Here is an 8245-nt window from a genome sequence, read left to right on the forward strand (position 1 = left end):
AACCCCAAAAATCAATTAACACTCAAGGCGCTCCGTGCTCCTCCCCTGCTCACAGGGGCTGCAATTCCAGGTGTCGAGAGCATCCCAAACCTGCGCATTTAAAATTAATTGGGAATTATCAACAAACTAAGCATTGATGCAGCGCTGGGCCGGGCCTGAGTGCGCCATCAGCCCGCTGCTCCCTTCAATTATCTTTTTTTTCCCACATTGTTCTCCCCTAATGAGGAGACTAATGACCAAAGGATGGTTCATAAGTGGTTCCCAGACTCTCCTTGCCCAGGGCAAACACCGTCCACAATAGGATCACAAATTGTAGGGAGAAGCCCCGGCTGATCACATCAGAAACGGTGCAGGGATTTATCTCTCGGCCTTAACAATAACAGTATGTTCTTAATCGCCACTCCAAAGGGACAACTGGCGGGGGATCTGCCCGGCCTCATCATTAAAAGCTGGCAGCATCTTTGCTAGCGCTGCCCCTTTGTTCATCTTTCATTATTCCAATGCTCCGGCCCCGTTAATTCCCCTCCATCTTATTAAATCAATAGAGATGGGCCGGGGGGAGGATGGGGCCGGTGCAGGCTCGGATCCGGCTCTGCTCTCCGGGGGCGCGGGCTGGCAGCGGGGGCACCCCCGGCCCGGCCCCGGGCTCCGCTCACCCGCCTCCTGCGGCGGGGAAACTGAGGCACGGCAGCTGCGCAGCCCAAGCCAGCCCCAGGACGGGGTTCTAGCAGGGTTGGGAAAGGCTTTATCTGCCCGCCAGTCCCACACCTTCGTCAGGATCCCCGTATTCATCCCGCAGCATCAGTGCTCGCTTGTTTAACGATTGAATCCGTTTTTACAATAAAATCAAACAGATTTTATGCAAAGATGGTGCCAAGGTCACCCAAATTCATTCCACAGCAGCAGACATCACTTGATGGAATGATTTATTCATCTTTTACAATAAAATCACACCAGGCAGGGGGGCCTGGTGCCAGGTTCCCCCAGGAAATCCTGGCTCATCCATGCTCGGATGGCAGTGCCACAGGGACAAGGGGGTTATTTTTTTGCCAGAAACCATTTGCAAAGAGGGAGATGGTGAAATTTCCTTTTTAAAATTTTTTTTTAATTCTTTCCTCTTTTTCATAACAGTTTATTTGACCAGAACTGGTCTAAAGCCAGGCTTTTAAGCCCAAAGATTTTGGTCACTGCAATGCTCAGTCCGTAAAGGAGAATCCTCAGTTTGCCGGTTCCCCTGCTGCATTTCCAGGCAGGCCACTGCAATTCATCCTTATTTTCATGAATCCAGGAGAGTTTAATTTAAAATGTGATGCCTTTGCTCCCTGTGCAAGGCAGCTTGGGGTAAATTCATCCCAGAGAGTCTGGAAAATAGGGGCTGCAGTGGGATTTCCTGCCATTGCTCATGATGTCTCTTTTAAAACCCCACTGGAACCGGGCAGAGCCGCCCAGCAGCCTCGGGAAACTCATTTGATGTTTCACTCGGGAATTAGCGGGGAGGGAGAGGCAGGGGAAATGCTCCCTGACCATTTAACAAGATTACACGAGGGGATGGAGCCCGGAGCACGCACGGCTGCCCCCGGCCCCGGGTCGGGACACGCTAATCCCATCGAGGGACCCCCTCCAAAGGGGGCACGGCGCTGCCAGCCGGGAAGGGACGCACCAGGTGCCTGCAGAGCAGCCGGGGCACAGCACGGGGCTGCGGGGGTCCCGTGCTGCAAACACCGACCGTGCACAGGGGGAACCATCCCGGCAGGAACGGGGGCACCCCGAGAGCCTGAGGCTCGGCTCCGCCTGGTTATCCTCTCTGCAATCTCTCCAGCCCAGCCCCATCCCATCTTGCCAGCCCCTTTGCACCTCTTCAGCAGCGCCCTGCATTCATCCCAATCATCCTCCTACCCATCTGCCCCACTGCAATCCCTCGGGAAACTCCTCTCCTGATCCATCACCCATCCCTGCCTGCCCCACTGCGCTCCCGCTTATCGCCGGGGCCGAGAGGAGATTTGCCGGGAAGGGCTGAGCGCTGCATCTTTGGCAGATAACCTTTATCCCCTTAATAAAGCTGCTTAATTCTCACTTCCTTTTAATTATCTGTCGCCGAAAGCCACCTCGGGTTTTGCAGACAGGTGAAAAACCAGCGTCTTTCTGAGAGCCATGGATGGGGAAGGGACTGGCAGGGTCTTTGGCATGTGGGGGATTTGGGTAAGGGCACGCAGCTCTTATTCTTTCTTTATTCTCTTTAATACACGAATTTCCTGGGGGAGGAGAGGACCAAGGCTCTGCCCCAAGCGGGTCGATGCAGCCTTCCAAGCAGAGACCTTCCCAAGCATCTCTCTCCCTTATTTTCCACAGTGCCAAATCAGTGCCCAGACCTGATCCCAATCCTCGTGCCCCGGTGGAGCTGCCAGGAGCTGGGCTGAGCTGCAGACAGCAGGGTTGGAGAGGAAGGAAAACACATTCCTACCCCCTGCCCAGGCTGGCAGGGCTCAGCAGGACAGAAAACGATGAATCCAGCTTTTCTGCATGCCATCAACCCCATCCCATACCCGGGAGCAGACCTGGGGCTCGGCGCTCCTCGCCTGCTCTGTCCCACACAGTCCCTTCCCCACCCCAAGGAGCCTGCGAAAGGCCGCTCTGCTGGCCAGAGGGAGACGAGGGACGGCATTCCCTGTGACTCAGCTGTCCCGAGGGGACAGAGCCCTCCCGAGCCCTCAGGCCTTATCACCCCCACGACAAAAACCTCCCGCTCAAATCCCGAGGTGCCGGAGGAATGTGATTTAATCCGTCTCATACACAAGTACATTTTAAAAACCCGAGCAAGCCCAGCGGTTTTAATTAAATCTCTCCCGGCTCGGACATTCCCCGCAGCGGGGGCCGAGCCGGGCAGACCCTGCGGGAGCATCCCCGGAGCGGGGCCGGCTTCCCCGCTGCTCCCGGGAGGAGCCGGGCCCTGAGCCCCGCCAGCTCCCGGCGGATTAACGGTGTCCCGAGAACAACGGGAGTGCCGCAATCAGCTCAGCCCCCGGCCGGGCGGGATTGAAACAGCCCCGAGAGCCCTCTTGTCTCGGGGCCGATTGTAATGAACCGCCGGCGTGCGAGATTAGCGCCTTAAACCCGCGCCCGGCCCGCGCTCCCGGCAGACATGTGAAGACATTAGCACAGTTTGGGCTCTTTGAGATGTGCCGGCTAATCCCTGCAAGAGCCGGGACAAAGGGCAGCTTCCGTCACAGCGTCCCCTCTGTCCTTGCGCTGTCCCTCTGTCCTTGCTCTGTCCCCTTCTCGCCTTGTCCCCCTTTCCTGTATCCCCCCCTTGCACTGCCCCTTCTTACATTGTCTCCTTCTCCTGCAGCATCCCCATTTTCAGGCATCATTCCCTCTCCCCGTGCAGCATCTCCTTCTCCTGATATTGTCCTCAGCTCCCTGCACCATCCCCTCTCCCTGCACCATCCCTGTCGGAGCTCAGTGCATCCCTCTGGGTGTCCAGAGCTGCCGGGACCCCTGCCAGGGGGCTCAGAGACCCTGGCACAGCCCAGAGCACCTGTGGGGTTGATTATGATCCGTGGAGCAAATTACCAGCTTTGTTTGTATGAAGACCTGAAAGCCACAGAAGGTTAAAGTAGTGTAATAATAAAATTATCACGGGGTGAAAAAGTAGATTTCGGGGTTTTTAGAATCGGGGGTTTGGGGACAAGATGGAGGGACTTGGGCATGTCCAGCCTTTCGTCTTCTCTACCTCCATCTTCTGCTGTGATGTTGGCACTTTGGGATTGGTCTAGAGTAGAAGCTCACTGTCTAACATAGGTGATAGGTGTTAGAAAGTAATTGTAAACATGTTATACATAGTTTGTGGTATAAAGAGATAACACCACCCCGGGGGCAGTCACTGTGCCTGGAACTGTCCTGGTAGACGGACCTCGGCAGGGCAGGAGAAAAATTTTTATAGATAAGATAAAATAAACAGCTCTGAGATTGAGAACTGAAGAACTCCAGCTCGTTCTTCGAACGTGTGGGCCGAAACAGAAATTTTCATGTGTCTTGGGGCTGCAATAAACTGAAACTCCCGAGACTCTCCCCCATCATCCCCTCTCCCCACACCATCCCCTTCTCCTTGCACTGATCCCTTCTCTCTGCACCATCCCCTGGGCTGTCCCCCCTGTCCTTGCCCCACGTTTCACACCTGCCCAAATAAATCCTGCACCTGAGGCTCTTCCCTCCAAACCCAGCCAGGGACAAAGCCCAGCTGCAGGAGCTGGCACTGCCCAGCCGAGCACCCCATGTCCCCCCTGCTGCTCTCCTCTGGGACACCCCAGGGGCTCCCTTGCTTTGCACCCTTCAAGGAGCTGCCCAGCCTCCCGTGGGTCCCACCTTTGGATCATCCCCTGCTCAGTGTGCACCCCAAAACTGCATTTGAAACCTCCACCTCAGCCTAAGCAGCGCCAAGCACTGAAAACCAAAGCCTGGCTAATCCTTGCCCAGCTGGGATGTCACCCCAGGAGCTCGGGTCCCAGAGCTCCCTCCAGCTCTGGCTCCTGGTACATTTCCCTGCTGTCCTGGCTCTGAATCCTGCAGAGGAAGGCAGCACTGGGATTATGAGCTATGGGCAGAGCAGGGGGTTGTGGTGAACAGATCCTCTCCAGGATTCAGGGGCTCTGTGAAGCTCCTGAGCTGGGAGATTTCCAGGCTCCCAACACCTCTGGGGTGAGCTGAGGCTGCAGTGGCTCCCCCTCCCCCAGGAAGAAGCCCTGCAGGATGGGGGTTATTCCTGCAAAGATGAGCCCCAGCGTTGCATAAATAATTTATTTCAGCCCCAAGCCCCAGGGGTGCCCCACACATCCTGTGCACATTGGATATTGCCAGCTATGATACATCTACAATGCCCACAAAGGGCCTGTGGTGGCTCAGCGGCTCTGTCACAGTCTGTGCAGGGGCTGTCCCTGAGCCAGGGGACGAGGCCGTGTCCTCCTGGCTGCCCCCTGGCTCTGCTGGGCAGTCCTTGTCCTCCTCGTGGTGGCTCTGTGGGTCTGGGCTCCTCCGTGGGGTGCCCAAGCCCGTTTTGGCCAGTTTGGCTTGTTGCTGTTCCAGGCTCTGTTTCCTCCACTTGGTCCTGCGGTTTTGGAACCGGATTTCACCTGGGGTCACAGAATCATGGAATTACTGAGTGTGGAAAGGCCACTGAGTCCAGCCATGAACCCAGCAGCACACCCTTCCCCACTGACCCGTGTCCCCAGGTGCCACCCTCGTGTGTTTGGGCACTTCCAAGGGCGGGGATTCCACCAATTCCCCCCGGGCAAGGGCCGAGCTTGGCTCTGCAGCCTGGCTGCTCCACGGCCCCCTGGCTCAGGCAGCGTCCAGTTCGTCCCTGCCGAGATGGCAAACTGCTCCCTGCATCCCAGGAGCTGCCCCTGCCCGTGCTGGAGCCCAGCCTGAAGAGGGACACAAGTTCCTGGCTCTGGGACAGCCACGCCGTGCCTCAGTTTCCCCACCCGCCATCCACCACCCTTTTAACTGAAACTCTCTGCAGTCAGCACCCCGGGGCTCCGTGCCAGCTCAGGGACACAGGGACACATCCCAGCTCCGTGGGGACACATCCCAGTGTCCCAGCTCCCCGAGGACACATCCCAGCTCCTTTAGGGACACATCCCAGTCCCAGGTCCCTGGGGACACATCCCACTTTAGGGATACATCCCAGTGTCCCAGCTCCCTGGGGACACATCCCAGCTCCTTTAGGGACACATCCCAGTGTCTCAGCTCCCTGGGGACACATCCCAGCTTCCCGAGGACACATCCCAGCTCCTTCGAGGGACACATCCCAGTGTCCCAGCTCCCTGGGGACACATCCCAGCCCCTTTAGGGACACATCCCAGCTCCGTGGGGACACATCCCAATTCCCCAAGGGACACATCCCAGCTCCCCGAGGACACATCCCAGCTCCTTTAGGGACACATCCAGGTCCCTGGGGACACATCCCAGCTCTGTGGGGACACATCCCAGCTCCTTTAGGGACACATCCCAGTGTCCCAGGTCCCTGGGGACATGTCCCAGCTCCTTTAGGGACACATCCCAGTGTCCCAGGTCCCTGGGGACACGTCCCAGCTCCTGGGGAAGCTCCTGGAGCTACCGGTGGCACAGCAGGACAGGAGGCGGATGGAGGTGGGGCTCACCTGCTCCTGGCTGAGCTGCCGGGTCGAGGCCAGCAGGCAGCGCTCCTGCCCCACCGGGTACTGCCGAACACGGTCCGGGCTCGCTTGGCTTTGCCAGGCTTGCCTTTGAGCAGGGGGAAGCAGCACTCGGAGAGCAGGAAGCCTTGAGTGACACAGAGAGGGGGCACACGGAGAGGAGCCCTTGGAGGGTCCCCTCCGGAGTGTCCTGGGGTCCTTTCCTGCAGAGGCAGAAGGAAAATTCCCATTTGGAGGTTTCCCCTTTGAAGAGGTTTTGTTCCAGAGGGCCCCGCATTTCCCGAGGCTCTCCTGGGAGAGGTGGACACAGGTCCCTCATGGCAAACATCCCTGGGGGAAATTTCCCAGGCAGAGGTGCAAGGAGCTGCCCTATACTTGTCCCTTTTGGGGGTGTCCCAAGAGAGATGGGGGTGGGTTCTCCTGGAAGAGATCCCTCCCCTTGGAGAGGTGAAAGGAGAGCCCCATTGCCGATTGTCCCTCAGGAGAGGTGGACTCAGGCCCCGTTTGGAGCCATTCCCGTGGTGGGGGGCAGGACCCTCCCTGGAGGAACTCCCCTTGAGAGGGGTCCCCGAGGGGCTGGCAAGGGTCCCCTTGAAGGGATGGAAGGGGGTCCCCGTTTGGGGTATTCCCCTGGAGAGGGGGCTGGGGATCCCTTGGAAGAGATCCCCGTGAATGATGGGATCCCCTGTTTGGAGAGAAGGCCAAAGGTCCCCCCTTGGAGTGGTGGAAGGGGGTCCCCATTGCGGGGTGTCCCTGGGGGGGGAAGGTCCCCATTTGGGGGTGCCCCTGAGGGAGGAAGGTCCCTGTTTGGGGTGTCCCTGGGGGGGAAGGTCCCCAGTGAGGGTGTCCCTGGGGAGGAAGGTCCCGGTTTGGGGTGTCCCTGGGGAGAAAAGGTCCCCAGTGCGGGTGTCCCCCGGCAGAGGAGGATGCGGGTCTCCGTGGGGAGAGGGGGTGTCCCCTGTGGGAGCAAGAAGGGGTCCCTATGGCGGGATATCCCCGAGGGACAAGGAACCCCATCCTTGGATGCGGGCCGGGCTCTCATGCCGGGGTCCCGGGGCAGTTCGGGGTCCGGTACCGAGGGGCTCCCCGCGGGCGGGGGCTCGGAGCAGCGGCGGTGCTGGTGCCGGTCCCGGCTCGCAGCCCCGGGGTAGAGGCGGTGCCGGTCCCGGTCCGCAGCCCCGGGTAGCGGCGGTGCCAGTCCCGGTCCCGGTTCCGGTTCGCAGCCCCGGGGTAGCGGCGGTCCCGGTGCCGGTGCCAGTCCCGATTCGCAGCCCCGGGGTAGCGGCGGTCCCGGTGCCGGTGCCGGTCCCGGTTCGCAGCCCCGGGTAGCGGCGGTGCCGGTCCCGGTCCCGGTTCCGGTTCGCAGCCCCGGGGTAGCGGCGGTCCCGGTGCCGGTGCCGGTCCCGGTTCGCAGCCCCGGGTAGCGGCGGTGCCGGTGCCGGTGCCGGTGCCGGTGCCGGTCCCGGTTCGCAGCCCCGGGTAGCGGCGGTGCCGGTGCCGGTGCCGGTCCCGGTTCGCAGCCCCGGGTAGCGGCGGTGCCGGTGCCGGTGCCGGTCCCGGTTCGCAGTCCCGGGGTAGCGGCGGTGCCGGTGCCGGTTTGCAGCCCCGGGTAGCGGCGGTGCCGGTGCCGGTGCCGGTCCCGGTTCGCAGCCCCGGGGTAGCGGCGGTGCCGGTGCCGGTGCCGGTTCCGGTTCGCAGCCCCGGGCCGGCGGGGGGCCCGAGCAGCGCCGCGATGGTGAAGGAGCGGCCGGGGGCGCGGGGGGCGGCACGGCCGGGCCGGGGGCAGCGCCGCCGCCCCTTCACAGCGCCCGGGGCACCGGGGCGGCACCGCGGCAGCGCCCGTGCCCCGCCCGCGCCGCTCCGTGCCCGCTGCTTGTGCCCCTGCCCGCCCGGATGTCCCCTGGCCCGGCCCGCTGCTCCCACGGGCTGTGCCCTGCAGCCCCCGGCCCTCAGCGGGGCTGTGCCACCGCGGTGAGCCCAGGGCTCCATGGCAGTGTCCCCCTGTGTCCCTGTGCCCTCGGCTGGGTGTCCCCTCCGTGCCCCTCTGCCCTCAGTGGGTAACTCCCCACGTC

Source organism: Camarhynchus parvulus, chromosome 4 (genome assembly GCF_901933205.1).
Source record: "Camarhynchus parvulus chromosome 4, STF_HiC, whole genome shotgun sequence".
Taxonomy (NCBI): Eukaryota; Metazoa; Chordata; class Aves; order Passeriformes; family Thraupidae; genus Camarhynchus; species Camarhynchus parvulus.